This window comes from Salarias fasciatus, chromosome 6, assembly GCF_902148845.1.
Source record: "Salarias fasciatus chromosome 6, fSalaFa1.1, whole genome shotgun sequence".
Lineage (NCBI taxonomy): Eukaryota > Metazoa > Chordata > Actinopteri > Blenniiformes > Blenniidae > Salarias > Salarias fasciatus.
The window spans coordinates 14,422,810-14,440,460 of NC_043750.1; the positions used below are offsets into that span (position 1 = coordinate 14,422,810).

The 17,651-nt window shown below is 43.2% G+C and overlaps 1 protein-coding gene across 8 annotated transcripts in view; it reads left to right on the forward strand.

Annotated features, from left to right (window-relative positions):
- Positions 1–1,462: 1,462 nt before the first annotated feature.
- The window catches only part of adgrl3.1 (adhesion G protein-coupled receptor L3.1), a 112,386-nt gene continuing 96,197 nt past the window's right edge, over positions 1,463–17,651 (forward strand). For 7 of the 8 annotated variants that reach the window (XM_030094153.1, XM_030094157.1, XM_030094158.1 and 4 more), the window contains exon 1: positions 12,770–12,846. The gene's annotated coding sequence lies outside the window, so the exon portion shown is untranslated. Of the gene's footprint in view, positions 1,571–12,769; positions 12,852–17,651 lie in introns of those variants that run through there. The other variant, XM_030094154.1, reaches the window with a different exon arrangement.

A 17,651-nucleotide genomic window follows, 5' to 3' on the forward strand; every position in this document is an offset into this window, starting at 1 on the left:
ACAGCTATCTATATCTTTTGGAATTCACGTATATTAGAAAAAAATAGACTTGGTGGTCTCTTGTAGTTGAGAGCAACACAAGGCACATTCAAATAGGCAGGTGTTTAAGACCTCGGCATTCTGATGAAGATAATATTTTTTAGGGTTTCACTGACTCACCAGTGGTTCCGATGTTCGGTTTTGGGTAGTACTGCTAGCGGCTAGCACAGTGTTTAGCATACTGTTTAACTTCCCTCCAAAGAGTTCAGATCAAGTGCAAAGAAAAAACTCGTTCATGCCGCACAGCCAATCAGCGCTGCTTACAGCTCTGATGCATTCATGGACAGTCGTAATGTAAGAATTGGCAAATTGGAGCCCACAATCATATATGTATTCCTTCTCGCGCACACTGCACATTTTATTATAATAATTTATTTCCGATTAAATGTGAACACATCACATGAAACGGGGCCCTATGACCTTGTGGGTCCTGGGGCGACCGCCCCCTTGCCCCCACTCTGGCTCCGATACAGCTTGGGACCCTATACAGTTGTTCAATTGGTTTCCAGGTTAAACAACCTGAACAATGGCAATGATTCCATTTTAATTTATTTTATTTTTTGACAATATCACACTGAACATAAGTGTTAGTGGGTATACTTATTAAAAAAAAAAAAAAACTCTCAGCTTGAAATTGAAGTTGACATGACGGATGGGGTGGGGTGAGGCGGGGGTGGGGGGGTGCAAACCCCAAACCACCTCAGGCTCGAAAAGTTTGGCAACCCTGTGCGCTTTCTCACGGCAGGTGGAGCCCTCGGTCCAGAGATTTGGGAGCCAGATCCAGCTCCGTGTTTTCCACCGGACACCCCCTCACTCCATCTCTCCCTCTTCCTCTGCCTGCATCCCCCAGGCAGGAGTCATCACCCTCTCCTCTGCTCTCCTCTCCTCCACCTCCCTCCCTCCTGCAGCTCCTCTCCTCCTCGCGCCGCTCCGGCTGCGCTCTGATCAGCAGAGCGTTCAGCGCGCCTCCAAATTGGTTTGTCATTTCTGACCCTTCTCTCTCCGCCGCGACCACGGTCCTCTGCTCCGCTGAGCTGAGCGGTGCGCCGCGGACTTCAGCAGAAGTCAGTAAGAACATAAAGAGGGAGAGAGAGAGAGAGAGAGGGAGAGAGAGAGAGAGAGAGAGAGAGAGAGAGAGAGAGAGAGAGAGAGAGAGAGAGAGAGAGAGAGAGAGAGACGCCTCTGTCTTCCTCCAGCACTCCGCTGGACTTGGTGCGTTTGGACGGACGTGGTTCCTCCTCCCGCGTGCGCGCTGATCGGGATACTGAGCACGCAGCTATTGGTTTATTACACCCTCGGCTTTAATTCCATCCCGTCTTTCGGGAAGATTTGCCCACGTCGTTTTGCAGCAGCAGCAGCAGCAGCAACACGAATTAAGTATAGATCTGGAGCGGAGGCGCCAACCAGCCCGCTGAAACCTATCGACTGGGGGAAGATACATTTATATTGAAGATTTGCATTCCGGCGACTGGAGGAGAGGGACGGCTTTTCCCGGCTCCGCTCTGCGCTGGATGTTGCACAGATATATGCGGTAAGGATCCGCTCTCCAGCCCTTTCTCCGGCATCATCTCGTCGGTTGAAATGTGTGTCGACCCTGCGAGCCGACCCGGGTTCTCACGGATGCCCATGGGAATGTTGGCCTGCAATTACTGCACTTACGGGGCGCAGAAACTGGCCCTAATGGACGAAGGGAGGGAGGGGAGGGGAGGGGGGGTTAAAATGTAATATAGTTCCCCGCATTTTGTGCCCGTGATGATGATGCTGATGGTCCGGCGGCTCGGGCTGCATGGGCGTCGCTCGGATGCGAGATGTCGCGGAGGCAAAGTGATTTTCAATGATATCTGTTACCTCTCCGAGAAAAAAAAAAAAAAAATCAATGCAATCACGTTATCCCATGACGGCTCGTCGGCCAGGGTGTACACATAATTATTATTCCGTGGCCGCATGTGTCTGCCTCACTGCAGGGCGCAATGACAAATCACACGCTTTAGCATGACGGATGACAGACAGACAGTCTTCACCTCCTCGGCTTTTTCCTCTCATTTTATTTTCTGCGCTTTGTCATTTGACTATATTGGAATGCAGCTGATTTGGGGCCGCGCTGCCTTTTTTTTTTTTTTTTTTTGTCAGCCGCAGTCTGAAATCCAGGGTAAATCCAGCGGCTCAGTAGGAAAATGAGTCTCCAGCAGGCCAGTGCACCCCGGGATACGTCAATCATGCGGATTCATGAGTGGATGTCAGGGCTCTTATTTACACGAGAGGCGTCCACAGTTGCAGATGACCTTGATGTGAAACTGAGAACTACTGATGGTGGCACAATCCTTCGATCTTGACCTGGAGTGAAAACAGGAGCCTCTTCGTGTTTGTGTGTGTGTGTGTGTGACCACAGCTGGGCTCTTTGCAATAAACAGTCATCACGCAGCCAGGGATAATCCTCTGGCACATTCACACCGATATGGTTCATCACAAGTGGTCTGTCTCAGAAATAATTGCGATATGTGCCAATTAAAGCAGCCCTCCTCTTTAGTCATCCGCTGTCTGTGTTTGGTTGGGTGGCTGTGGGCTGGCTCTCTGGAATCACTGTGTACACTCCACATCCAAGTGGCTATCAGCAGAGAGGCTTTGTGCAAACTCTTTGTGTAGGTCTGGGTGTTCGGTGTGATGTAGAGGGTGGATGTAGGTTGGAGTGCAGGTTGACAATGCGTTGACTCAGTGTAGCGGCTCAGAGAGGTGTTTTCAAGGAATCCGGTGAGCAGGTGGAGGAGATGGACGGTCAGTTGTGTGTGGTATGGTTTTACTGGGGGGGGGGGGGGGGGGGGGGGGGGGAGAAAAAGAATTACATAGATTTGTTTGGCTGCCATCTTAGCAGCATCTGTTAAAAGACAAGCCCGTCTCCAAGGAGATGATTGTGTTTGTGGATTAGATGAACATCAGAAGAACATATCCTCACCATATCTGCGTGTTGGCGATGGCGCAATTAGGTTAATGTGCTTATTTGAATCAAACATCTAAAAACCTGTATCTTCCATCTCAGATGACCATCCATAAAGGATATTTTAGATATTTTTTCTGACAAGCTCAAAGAGCCGTTTAAAGAGAACCACAGGGGGTTTGTCAGCTGCGATACCGTCAACGCGAGGGGTGTCAAAGTGCATCTTGGGTCACCGTCAGTAATGACACTCATGCAGCACTGATGCTTTGAAGCACTTGAAGCTGCGTGTGCAACAGCCGCAATCAGGCGTTGTGCTGACTGTTGGTCTATCTGTCCTCCTTTAATTAGGTCACCGAATCCTTTCTGTTATGATGCACATGGCAGACAAAGCCCCTTGCTGGGGGAAAGAGGGTGAGCATGGAGGAGAGTTGTGTTAATTCAGATTGTTCTGCTTGATTGAACAGCGTCTGCCTTTCTTTTGTTTGGAGCTGTTAACGCAACACAATATGTGGGTTTAGATTCGCAAAGCCCCAACGACAATATTTGACCCTGTAATGGAAACAGTCTAATTTAAATAAAGGATCGTATGTTCAGCATCTTGTGCTCACATGGAATCCTTTGACACAATGAAAATAAACTTTGGCAGACAGCGTGATCCTTCGCAGACAGACACCAACAGACACATGCATGGAATATTAAGACAAACAAGCATATAATCCATTTTGGAACAAGTGTAACTTGTTATTGAAGTCTCTATTTACATTGTCAAGGGTTATTAGAAAGTCAAACTTAAGCGCTTGTGCAATTAATTGTGTTTAGTGGGCACACACCGAACCCATGAGCTGATTTCCCTGGATCCATTTTAACAAGCGCTTCTTCAAGAGTTCGCACTTCAATTCCTCGGATCCCTTTTGTTCATTTATGCACGGCAAGGGTTTGTGTTTAGAAGGAATGCAGACAAACAAAAGGTGTGTTTATTATGCTCACCGAGACAACCGGCGTCTCTGCAAACTCAGTCACTCCTGAGGTTTCAGCTTCCGAAAAAAAAGAAAAAGAAAATCAGTGACAAAATTTTGAAGTTTCAGTGAATATTGAGCTCTTGATTTCATGATGCATACAGATTTCCAGACTCAGCCTCACTTTGTGTGTGGAGCTTAACCTAATTCAAAATCCTTCTCTGCGCCGAACGACATCTCTCGCCCGTTTTGCAATAATGAGCCCAGATCCTTGCCTGTCTTCCTCTTCCACCTAAAGCCTTTGGCCATGTGTTAACAGCTCCTTCCTTCTACCCTTTCCTTCCCTCAAAGACTTAACCCGGGCTCCCACCATTCCCCACTGTTGACTGGAGCTATCAGCTCAGTCCACCTCTTTTAATGTGTGAAAATCGCCTTAGATATCATTTCGCCCTATTAGAGCTCCGCCACATGAGAAGGCCATGCAGCTACTTGCTGTTATGCGAATAGAAAATAGCTCGAGAAAGCCTAACAGGGAGTAGCACACGACCGTCTATGAGGTCTCAGGGCATCCACTGACTCATTGTGCCTATGGCCTCGACTAGAATAGACCTGCAGTGATAGATGTCTCACACTGCCTAAATATGGAACTATTAGAACACCTTCTGCTCAAGCCACCAGAGCACATTGTCTGTCTGTATTTCTGGGGCTTTTCATGCTTTGTGTTGTGTGGAAACGATACGGAAAAGGAATAATCAGTCTTTTGACTCTAAATAAGTCATACAAAAATGTCAAATATCATTGACATTTAACCATTTTATGACAGGAAACATGAAATATGCATAATCTGTGAACCTCCTGAGGAGGGGCCTTGACTGAGCAATGCACAGATGTCGCGCATAGATGATAAAATCAGGTTTAATTTATTACCACAACACAAACGAGCGCGATCTTGATCTCTGTTGAGGGGTATATTCTCACGTTGCGTCAGTTTTCTGTGGGACTTCTTCCAAAGCTGCCTTTATCGTGCTAAACAACTTGCAAAGACACAGGAGGGACATCATTGCTATTTTTATGCGTTCTTATGGAGCACAGCGGAAAACACAGCAACAAGTTTAGCGAAAGCAAACCTGCTGAACGAGGTGAAAACTCCTCACAGCGAGGGTTTGTTTTTAATCAAAGTTTTGCATCAGACACATTATTGCACAGGAACAAGGAGCCGAGGCTGTGGAACAACACACATGGTATGAAGAAGATGTCAAATCAATCAGCGAAATCAATTCTGAAATTGATTCCCCGTCATGCATTTATTATGACAGTAAAATCTTGTGATGTGATATTGTCTCTTTTCTTTCTACTTGCTTACAATAGAAATCAAGGAGTGAATAAGACTGAATGTTTCATGTTCGATTGACCGCCAGCTTTAGAATAACCACAGAGAGCTTTTACTTCACCATCTCACAGTTTCTTCTCAAGTGATCAATCTGAAGGACTTATTAGTGGATTTATATTATTATTTGAGTCAGATTCATTTGTGGTTTTTCAAAAGGTTGATTTTTATTTATTCATCCATGTTAATTGAGTTTTAATGGTTTCTTAGGCCACATGGAATTTATTTCATGTCTAATTTTATTTATTTATTTATTTTTTGGCTATAATGTCACACAGTAAAAAAAAAAATAAAAAGATCTAAGAGAACTATGTACAATCAAATAATGAAAATAGTGAGAACAATGAAACATTTCAATCTAATTTTTATATGATCATTCCAAGTCATAATATAACATTTTAATTGTGTCTTTGGTTCATCAAATTTTGAACTTGGCTATACTTTGCACAATTCTCATAAATCACAATTCTCAGTCACTATATAACTCGAATCTTTGAAAAGAATATTTACATGGTCAAAGTCAATATCAGATTTTTATCGATATTATCAGAGCAGTTCTGACATTAGCTGTGAATGATTAAAATCTCGTCCAAGCCTAGAAGTTGGAATGCGTCTTAATGTGTTTTTGTCTTTGCTCTTGAAGTGTGGCGACAACACGGAAGAAGGATAGAAGCTCTCTAAGCTCTGTAAACATACAGCCAAAGATGAGGCCTTTTGGAACAACGCGTTGTGGACAAACAAATCAGAAATAGATTTGTTTGGCCACAGTAGAAGCCAGTCTGACAGCTTTGCAGGAGGAGAACCTCACACTGGCTGTGAAGCACTGTGGTGCAAATAATAAGGTTTGGGATTGCTTTACTGCTTAAGAGACTGGAACGCTCTCAGTCACACATTCAGCTATGAATTCTGCATTGTATCAACAAATGCTCGACGGTAGCTTTAAAACAGTCTGTCCAGCAGTTGACGATAAACAGCAGAAGGACTTCTCAACAAGATCTGTTCGTTTGTGTGTAATTCAAACCAGATTCATTGCAGTTAAACCAAAGATCTCTAAACTGAGCCAGCAGAGGATGTGACATGCTTCAGACGGCCAGCGCCCCTTTCACACATCACAACTGGTGGGCACAATGGAGGATTTCCTCCCTTTATATATTTGATAAGATTTTGGTGAATTCCTGTTTGGTAAAACAATGACCCAACATTCACTGTATTGTATTTATCTCAGAAAACAACAATTTCATGGAAGTTATGGTGCAGTACGGTATATATGTCACGACAGCTGTCTTTTGTTTTGGTCTGATGGTTGTGCTACTGTGTGTGCAAATCAAAGTAAACTTTTAGATTTTTTTTTTTACCCTCAACTTTGTGTCACAACAGCAAGAATTAACATTACTCCAAAGAGCCCACACGCCCAACCCCTTTCAATTATGAAATGGCTTAAAAAAACAGGGTCACGGAAAGGAATTGAAAAGGGGTTAAACTGGCTTTTGGCTCAGAGTTTGCATGTCCACAAATGTCAAAACAACATTTCCTTTGGATATAGTTATTTCTTTCATGACCATACATGTTTAAGTAGTTCTTTTGTGTGCAGTGTTTCTACAGTTTCTATAGTTTTTTGCATAACTTGTAGTAGTGGTGAGATTGCTTTTCATTTTTAAAGAAATAACAGCAAGAAAACCATTGTAGATGCGGTCTACACATCTCCTGCCCTCGCTTTGCTGCGCCCTTCACCTCCCTGCTCTACACTCAAAGCCATCTTCACTCTATAGAAACATACAGCAACACACACACACACACACACACACACACACACACACACACACACACTGCTTTCTGCAGATACTCTAAGCACATTAATACAGTCGACATCAACTCTCAGACACACACGTTTGCTCTTGTGTACTAACACTCATGCACAGGCTTACACACTCACAGATGTACGGTGCATAGACTTTGCCTGCAGCTGTATATTTAGTGGCACACACAGTGCCATTAGGGAGCTGAATGGAGAATCAGCGTACAAGGCCAGAGTGATTGTAAGAAGCTCACTCAAAGGTCTGCCGATTATTTTGGTCTCTGCAGGAAATCATTTACAATAGCACTCACCCCCTCCTCTTCTCTTCCCAGTTCAGTCCATTTAAACAGTGTGCGGCTGTGTGTGTGTGTTAAGTGTTAAGTCAGTCGCCCCGGTATTGATGGGAAATTCTTCGCCGGGTTGTTTGCAGGGTTGACTGTGGTGTGTCGCGGAGGCCTCGCTTGTTTAAAAGAATGGGGTGCATGGAAATGAGTCATACACACAATGTGATGCAACACAGCGGATCAGATTTGAATTATGGGGCGATGAACAATGAGGTCATCTCAGGGCTGGGGGCATAAATCCCTCAGCGCGCTGTGGTATAACACAGCATTTCTTATCAATGGAGGAACTGTAGAATCTGAAAACGCAGGATTGTTTAAAAAGTGATTCAGCTGTGGGGCCGGTCCTCCTCTGTGGCTGTGGGCCTTGGACAATATGAGGGGAACTCTAGTTTCATTGTTTCGAGTAATGTTTACTTGAGTAGGTACATTTTGTTAAATATTTTATTGTATGCTGTGAATTACTTCCAATTTGTCCTTTTCCCAGTCTCTAGAGCCTGCATGCTTCTTATATCCACCGTGCTTGAACCAATGATATGTTCGCTATCTTTTCCTTCTTCAGCAGATTGTCCACAATCAGCGTCTGCTGTAATGCCATCATCTCCAGGCCCCTCTTAAATTTCCTGCTTACTGGGCTTTTACTTTTAACTGCATTACATACATCTTCCACTCTCGGTTCATCTGGTTCCTTTCAGCATAAACTAGACTGAAGGATCTGAGTCGAAGCTCTGTGATGGAACCGGTCATTTGATGGTAAATTAAAAAAAAATAATAATAATGCTGTCGTTTATTGCGGCTGTTCGGTGGCACAGCTGGGATCCTGATTGATATCGAATGGCGTTTTCATTCCAAGTCTTTGGGAGAGAGGATATGTGCCAGGGAGTATTGATCCGGAGCTTTGCTGTTGGTGTGGCGTGATGGGCTGAAGACAGACCAGGATGACTGGATGGTCATGCTTGATGGAACAAAGATATTGGCAAACATAGCAATGATCAATGGCTTCACAACACGTGTTGACATCATTTGCACTGTTTTGTGTTTTTCTCTTACGCTACTGAGCTGACTCGCCTTGTCTGGGGTGTAAATATCACACCTCACGCTGCCTAAGGTTAAATCCCCTTTGACTGGCTGGTGAATAATGCTGTGTGAGAACGGTGCTCAAATCGGCTAGCTTTACTTTTAGCACTTTCACAGTGTGTGACTGTAAAACACGCTGCGTGGTTCACTTTCTGCTGAGAACATTCAAACTCATTTGAGATTAAGGGAGCGTGCCCCTTTGGCGTGAGTCAGCCCTCGTCAATTTGTCCCTGATGTATCTTTCACATTTTGTAATAAAATCATTTTACCACCTCTGTGTTTTGCGAGGAGCTTGATAGTGTCACACAAAGACAGATGACTACCATTCTGGCCTGTGGGCCTGCAGCAATAACTTACCCCGACCACATGTCTGTTTTCTAACCATGTGAGAAACTGTATGCGTGCTCTCCCTCAGTGTGCTTACAAGCGTTCTGAACCCTCTGATTGGCTCTTGCTCGGTGGCTCCCTGTATGATAGATGGGGTTTTATCCATCACATGTATCAAGATGAGTGCAAGGTGTTGGTCAATGGTGCTTGCTGTGCGGGAGTGAGAAAGAAAATCTTTTGATTTATGATATTTAGTGTTGTTGAAACAAATCTTTGTTTAAAATGAATCCTAGGGGATTATTGAAAGCCATTTTTATAGGCTGAGTTATAATTGTGTGTGTGTGTTGTTCTCTTTCATACATGCTGCTGCATATCTTGAGCGCGTCTGTGCATCCATGTATTGGAAGACGTCATTGTCCAGGCTTGAGTACAGTTGATTACAGTTCAATGCTTCACAATAACCGGACAAATCAGGCAGGTTTTTTGTTTCACTGCCGTACACACACTTCCCTTCCTCACTTTCCCCTCCCGTCTCTGAAAGATTTATGTGGGGCACATAGACAAGAGTCTTTAATTTTACGCCTGGGTAGAGCATGTATGCTATTGCTTCGTATTCTTCATGCTTATATTGGATGTGTTGAAGCCCAAGGGAAAGCACAGTGGTGAAGATGAACATATGGGGGCTCCACCTTTTAAAAGGAGGTCTTGACTGATTTGGATTTTCCGTAAATCTCCGCCATCAGGCACAATCAGCCCAGTTTCTGGTGTGTTATGACGTAACCTGTTGTCTGAGGCATAATTACATGAAGAATCATCATGCAGGCATACTGTAAAAGTCCTCCTAATTACATGTAGCTGGCTGATGAGTAATGGGGATGACATGGGACATCAATACAACCAGTGCCTCTCATAATAGAAAACACCATTGTTTTACTGTGGGAAAATGGGCAGCATCTATCATTTGAAATCTACTCAGTTTTTTTTTTTGTCCTCTTCTTTTCGGGAAGACACTGAGCCCAGAGACTGAAGGAAAAAAAGCAATCCATCTATTGTTCAGTCATACTGCTGCACTCGCTGCCCACAGCCTCACTGGCCACTGGTCCCTCTGTTTACTGTCTTTTCCCCTGTTGCCTTCATTTGATCACAATTGTATGTTATCTGTTTGTATTCAACAGTCATAAATTTTACCCCTTTAAAATTGATTGCCAGTTGCTGGTTGCAGTGAAGTGCACTGCAGCAGCCGAGAGGAGGAGTTATGCAATCGGCCCTTGTTGGATTCACTGGAATTAGACCGATCTGTTGATATCAATACAATTCATTCTTAAATGGATAGGCTGTAGTTAATTTAATGATCAAATGTAAATAAATTATATAAAAAAATACTCAAATCCTCTGCAAAGATTCTCCAAAACCCTCATTATACTATTGAGGAAGAGATTTTTTTTATTTATTTATTTTTTTTTAACAATACTCGTAACTATGTTTCATGGTTATTTTATGCAACTGAACCAGTTCAAATTAAGGAATGGTTGGTTTCAAAGAGCGTCAAGCATGTGGCCACCAGATGTTCCAATATGGTTCACGCAATAACAGTGCAGTTAGCAATAAAGTCATATAATAAAAAAAATTTCAGCATAAGAACAGCTGATTGCAGCAAGATCCAGCAGTGAAAGCTTTTCTTTTTGCCAGCGAAACTAGATTATCATCGATCCATACTTAAAGGATGCGCTGGTGAAAAAATGCTCACTGCAGATATTGTTGGAAACCTTTGGGTTTTTTTTTTGATTCCACTTTCAGGAAAAAAAAAAATCAAGTTGTTCAATATAGGTTTTTGTAAAATCCTCCCTCGTGGCACATTGAGTTGAATCTGACCTTGATTGCAGCAGGAAGGGCATGTGGAGTGCGTTCCAGTGACATGTTGTGGCTGAGGACAGGAAACTGAACAGCTCAATAGACACGTTACTTACGTCGCCATAGGTAACTGTGAAGTGCATCTGATGTGAATATTTCCAGATAATAGCTGTACTTCCTTGTACCAAAACAAAAACAAAAATGAGGATTTGACTGCATGTGTGGATGCGTTTGACACTCTTGATCCCACTGAATTGCAAGTTTAAGGCAACTAATCAAGCATCTAAATTAAATTAAAGTGGGCTGCTGGTCAAACAAATGGCAGATGTCTATTCATGCAAAAAATATAGCATAACAGGTTATTTTAATTTTTTTTCACTATATTCTCTTCAGTGATTGTTGTTCTGTGCGCACTGATTAAAAATAAAAGTAAACTCAATCTCCAGTGTAATCATGGATTTCGGCATCTTGAACGTCATCCCTCCTCTTTTTGACCAGAACACCTAAATGGACTGATAATGAAAAATCTCACTTTCTGCTGAGCTCCACTTATAATCCTGCTCCTTTATCAGCACTCCTCAGCATTTTTTTTTTCTTTTCTCCCAGCTCTCCTCTTTCATTCCTCCTTTTCGGATACAGCCATTGTTGACCAGTCCCATGTGAATAATGTATACCATGTTCCCGGAGAAACAAGTGAGACATGAACCGAGGTGCGAGCTTATCGCCTAACTTCCTCTCTGGCGCCTCTGGCAACATGGTAATGCTCTTGCATTATTGTGAATGTGTACACACACACTACACAAGGAGTTTATAGTCATTTACATGCATACACATGGACAGATGCAAACATGTGGATGTACACAAACACGCTACACTGGATCTATCCTTTGTAGCAGTCTCTGCCTACCCGACCAGAGAGGTATTGCTCATGGCCCCCTGTACTGGCTAATAGACCCAATTACAGCAGGACCCTGTCTGAGCGCCCATGCTCCAACACTCTGTATGTGTGTGTGCGTGCAGACACGCATGCGTGTGTTTTGTGTGTCTGGAAATCTTGCATGGCAAAACAGATAAAGACCAACAGAAAATTCGAGGCCAAACAGATAAACAGTATTTCTTCAGGCTCAAGAAATAAGCGCACACACTCATACACGGACACACACACACACACACACACACACACACACACACACACACACACACACGGTTATGCATTGTGCACATAAACCTGTGTGCAGTGTCTGCTTCAGTACCCACACTGTCAATAAGCACACACACACACACAGAGCTTGACCCCAGTGAGATGTGGCAGCTGCAAAGTTTGCTCTCAAATAACTTGTTGTGGAAAGTGGGGGTGAAGAAACAGAGCGAGAGAGACAGAAGATAGAAGTTTTTAGAAGGAAAAAAATAAAAAGAAGAGGAATAACAGAGAGGAAAAACCGTCAGAGAGGGAGAGACACAAAGTACAAAAAGATGGAAAATGAGGGTAGATGCAGGGGGAGACAGGGAAGGAGACTCAAAAAGATAAAGAGATGAGACATTCTAAGAGTGAATAACTGACACTCTACTTTCTAGAAACAGAGCTCCCAATTTCCTTTTTTGAAAAGTGTCTCTGGCATTTGGCAGTGAAATGCCACCCATATAAACCAGTTATCGTGGCATGAGAGAGCTTTTTAGCTGCAAACTGCCTGCAAGCACGGAGATAGGCCATTATAGACTTTGATATTCTGACACCTAAGAGGTCATTATGAGGCAGAGCACGTGCCTGCATGTGCACACACACACATACACACACACACAAACGCACATAAACCCTAAACAAGCAATGACTAGCAAAAAGTGGCTTGTGAACTGTCATCTTCTCATGTTTGAGTGGGTAATCTGGAGGGGGGTCATTATTCACATCGCACCCCACATTCACTACATATCATAGCTATCTGTCTCTATTATGAAAAATGACAAGGACTTCAGTTCACTGAGCTCAAATAACCCCACCAGTCTTCCTTTTTGGGATGTGCCTTCCTCCGTATCTCCTCCCTCACGTCTTTCTCTCATCTCCTTCAGGACGAGGACATCCAGCTGCCACTGAGATGTGATTCTCTGCGGTTTCATTTCACTTTTGTCAAAGCAAAGCACGCTAAAACAGGTAAGATTATACGTGTGCGCTGATTCAGATACACACGGTTTCACCCTATAAGAATTTCAAACATATTTAACCAGAGATGTTGACTCAGAATACGCTCTTAGTTGCAGCAGGCAGCTTTTGGCCTTGGGGATAGTCATGCAAATATATACGCACACCTGGTGTGCTTTTTGCCGACTCTACAGTATGCTTTATGCTTTTTTTGGTGCCCAAATATGACCCAGTGTTCTCCCTGGAGACGCCGGGGTTCCGTCTGTGCCTGGAAGCGCTCTAATTGGCCCAACAAATGTTCCCTCTCCGAGTGCTAATCCAATCAGATGGGACCAAGTTTAAAAAACAATAATACAAAAAAACATGAATTTTACTTGTGCTGTGAATGCAACAGGATGTAAATTTTAAGAGTAGCTGCCATGAAAAGCGTTAGATGTGTTCACACAGAGATCTATTTGCCCTTTGGGATTAAAACTGAGTTTGGAATTAATTGCGATCAGCCCCGCTGTTCACTGAAGGCATCAGCCGGAGTTTAACCGCAAACCCAGACCTTCATCTGCCCATGAAGCCACTCACCACATCTTATTTACAGTGTATTTACAAGCTGAGCAGGACCTGTAAAATGTCGAATTTACGAGCTCCCTTTTAATTAGAAATACTGTCTCCTAGAGTTGGGCTGATGAATTGCACATTCAATTTATTGGCAATAGAGGACGGTGCAGTTCCTACGTATTGACAGCTTGTCTGTATTCCAGTAGGCATCAGTTTTACACTAAGAGGAGAAATATATTGCATCTTTGCAGTATAAAAACCCTGAGGTCATGTTTTCATTCGAGATCCTATCTGTAATTGATTGTATTGGCTGGCAGCGCTGTGAATGACGACGGTCTGAGTCTCTCTCTCTCTCTTTGCTACTGCTTGTAATCCCTTCGGGTTTATCTGTTTAATTGCTCGGGTCATTTCTCTTGAGTGAGCGACCACTTGGATCAGTTTTTAAGAAAGCTGCAAGGAGCCATAGATGGATGTGCGCTTTAGAGGGCTGATTTTGAGGTTTTTATTTGACGATTAGGGTTTATAGTTTCATCACTGGTGTTTTTGCTGCTCTGTGGTAAATACTTTTCACTCCGTGTGTGTGTGTGTGTGTGTGTGTGTGTGTGTGTGTGTGTGTGTGTGTGTGTGTGTGTGTGTGTGTCAGTCTGTGAGCGGACTTTAATGCACTTCCTGTACAATGTGTCTCACCACAGATGCTTTCCTTCCTCGACTCTGATAAGTCTGAGAACGCTTGCTTTGAAATCCTATTCTGTGATATCAAGGCTGCGTTTTGTCTTTATTTCTCCGAAACAATGAGTGAGAAGAAAGAACAACAGGAAATGGGATATATCATTCTTTGTGTGTGTGGGATGTGTGTTTTTTCTCTGCAAAACAGGTGTTTCCTGCTTCACATGGACAAATACACAATCCTCATTTGCTGGCGAGCTCAGGAGAGCACGGATTGAAACCTGAAGCGGATCAGTTTCATTGGTTTAACAGTAATTACATGTAAATTGAGTCACACTGCAGTACATACACAGAACACGGATGCGTCCGGAGATAAACTCTTGCCTCACATGCAGACCGAATACGCTTAGTCACACTTACAATATGTTCACAGAGAATAAGAAATCTTGAGAAGTAAGGAATTATTTGGGAATTTAATTATCGAAGCAATTTCTACATCAATGTTAATTCAGTAAATCATTAAAATATCAAAAATTTCAAAAATTAACTCTGATAGTTCCAAATCAAAATGACCACCTGCCTAACTGATTATTTTCAAGTGAGATTACAATTTTCTAGCAAATCCTGCCAACGCCTTGAGCACATCAGCTTTTGGGACAAAATGTACACGCTCTGCTTAAAATATCAATCCCAACAACAGATGCATTAAACAACAGAGAGATAATGAGCATTACTCCCTTCATTTTTCAGTGATCACGACTCCATGGCTTATCTGTGTTTAGTGAAGTCACCATGACTTTTTGGTACGTTTTGCTTCCTGCAGACTGACTCTCATCTTACGGTAATCACTGGTTAAAATCATTTAAATCTTTTAACCTTGACATTTTACATTTCGAGGGAGCCACAACAGAAAAAAAAAGGTCCTTAAACAAAATGAGACCGCACAATGTCCCCACAATAGAAACACACACACACACACGTGCGCTCCTCGCCCTCTTGGGCTCGCCCCCCCATGAAAGCAGGCTTATTGTCTTTTAATGTGACCTTTGCCTTGAGTGGAGAGGCTTTTTGTTCTAAGACAAAAGCGTCCATATTGGTAACCATGCCAGTCAATGCCGTCCTCACAGCTGCCATAGAGTGTGTGCAGATTGTACAGGGTCCAAGTTGAAGCCTTTGAGGCAGGCACTTGTTGTGTAAGTGTGTGTGTGTGTGTGTGTGTGTGTGCGTGTGTGTTTGTGCCTGCATGCATGTGTGTCTGTTCTGTTTGTATTCATTAAAAAAAAAAAAAGATAGTCTGTTTTCCAGAATCAGCAGATGGACCTGTGCAATTAGTCTGAGCCTTCTTCTGCATTTGCACTTGTGCACATAGACAGACACATGCAAACCTGCACATTTACATGCATGTACACAGAAAACACGCCCAGGGCAGGGCACGAGGCAGATGTCGGAAGTACTAAACCTGACACATGCCGCAAGAGATGAGAAACCGGCGGATGAGTATGCAGCTCTTTCTATCAGGGCTCAGAAATAGATCAATGAAATAAATTATTTAACTTCATGAAGATATTGTGAGCATTTATTTATTGTTGTTGGGTTATTGTAAACAAGAATCAATGAAAGGTACACCAGGCACTCAAGCTTATATCATGTTTGTTTACAAGGAGTTTTTATCTTAGTATATCCTTGAACATTCTACAACAGTTTTTATTTCACTTTAGTCACAATTGATCTCTATGGATTCGTCTTTGATTTCATGAATAGATGCTATGTATGATAATGTAATTACTGACAATATAAAACATGTGGTTTGGCACACATTCTTCCACATATTGTACTTAGTTTTTAAGATTGAGGTTGTTTTTTTTTACCCTCTAGACATCAAACACTTAATAACAGTAACACTTGATGTGTTACTTTTAAAGTGGAATCAAAGTAAAAAAAAATCATTTGTTTTATCAAACTCTTTTGATTCTGAAACTTTATTCATGATGATAAAATAACCAGTAAGATAAAAGAAACAATTTCAACAAAAACTAAAGAGAATTTTATTCCAATATCTTTCTGTCCCATTTGTGTTTGTCGTTGCAATATTGTACTGGCAAAGTGAAGGATGAAAGTGATTAATTTGCAGATAAATTGATCATCAATCAACAGTAGAAATACTTCACAGAGCTTGGGTAGCGCTGCTCTTCACTACGTCGGCTCACCATCCCTGCATTTAGCCTCACTAGTCTTCTGTTGACCTGCAGTGAGAGACGGGCTCGGAGGAAATGTGCTTGTGACTGAAAGGTCACGGTTTAAAATCGGAGTGGTACAGTAGCTGTGAAAATCTTGGCAGTTTAAATCCCTCAACAACGACCATCAGGGCTGTGACCTCTGGGCACTTAACCTTTTACTGTTCCAGCGGAGCAGCTCCGTGTCCGACAGTGCGAGACTGTGCGCCGCTCAGCTCCCAGGTGCGACTGTGTTAACGTGTGAAAGCCGCTCGGCCCTCTCTCCTCCCAGCGACTCGAAACCCCCCCCCCCCCCCCCCAGCCATTCATGCAAACATGAATGTGCTCTTTCTTAGTCAATGAGCCACGGTAAATGAAGCTTGAGATTGTGATTGCTTACAAATGTGTGGCATTTTCAGTTATTCTTCCAGGTGTGGAGTTAATTTGGTGCACTGCAGCAGTTCCGGGCAGGACGCCTTCTGCTGGCCTCAAGTTTCTCCTGTATTTTGTTCAAACATGTCTGCTGTCTGGCTACTGTGTATCCTGTTGACTGTGCTAAAGATACTGCGCCGGTCTTTTCCCTCATGCACCGTTTCTTTCCTCTTAAGATCGAGACGGGCCACTTGGGGAGCAGACGCACACACACACACACACACAAACACACACACACACACACACACGCACACTGACGTAAATGCACTCGCACCTACGCGTACACTGCTCTCCCAAACACAAGTGCATTGCCACCTGTGTGCAGCCTCACAAGCCCCAACACACCCAGCGCAACACGAAGGCGCATGCGCACATGAACACACACCGGGCGACAGGGAATAGACCAAAGAGTTGCTCTCTGTCAACAACTTGGAAAAAAGCAGCTATTTAGGGACGCTGTATTCCAGGAAGGATGAGCCACCTTATTTGTGCAAAGTGTGTCTGTGTGTGAGTGTGTGTGTGTGTAACAAAACAAGTTACGGCGGTTACCAACGCTCTTTTCTCCACTGCGTCTTCTCTGTGACTTTCTTCCTTTGAGTGGGCGCTAATTGTGTACAGTCGAGCATTTTGTGAATGCGGATTTCCAGCGAGCTGGGTGCGATGATGAGCAGATGCACATGCAGATGTTTTCCCTCCATGTGTCTGTTTACAAGTTCAATTATCCCGATCGCATACTGCCGAGGTTTGTTGTTCTGTTTGCATGCTGCAACACAGAAAACCTCGTCAGTTTCTGAAATATCACGACCCTTACACTAACTATTTTTGATGGCCGCGTCACGTTTGCTTGATATGATTTGGAGCTCAAAAATAAGGAGAACCCATTATTCTAGCTCGTTGGATAATGCATCATTCAGAACAGATGCCTTGGTCAAAGATGATGGTTATTGCT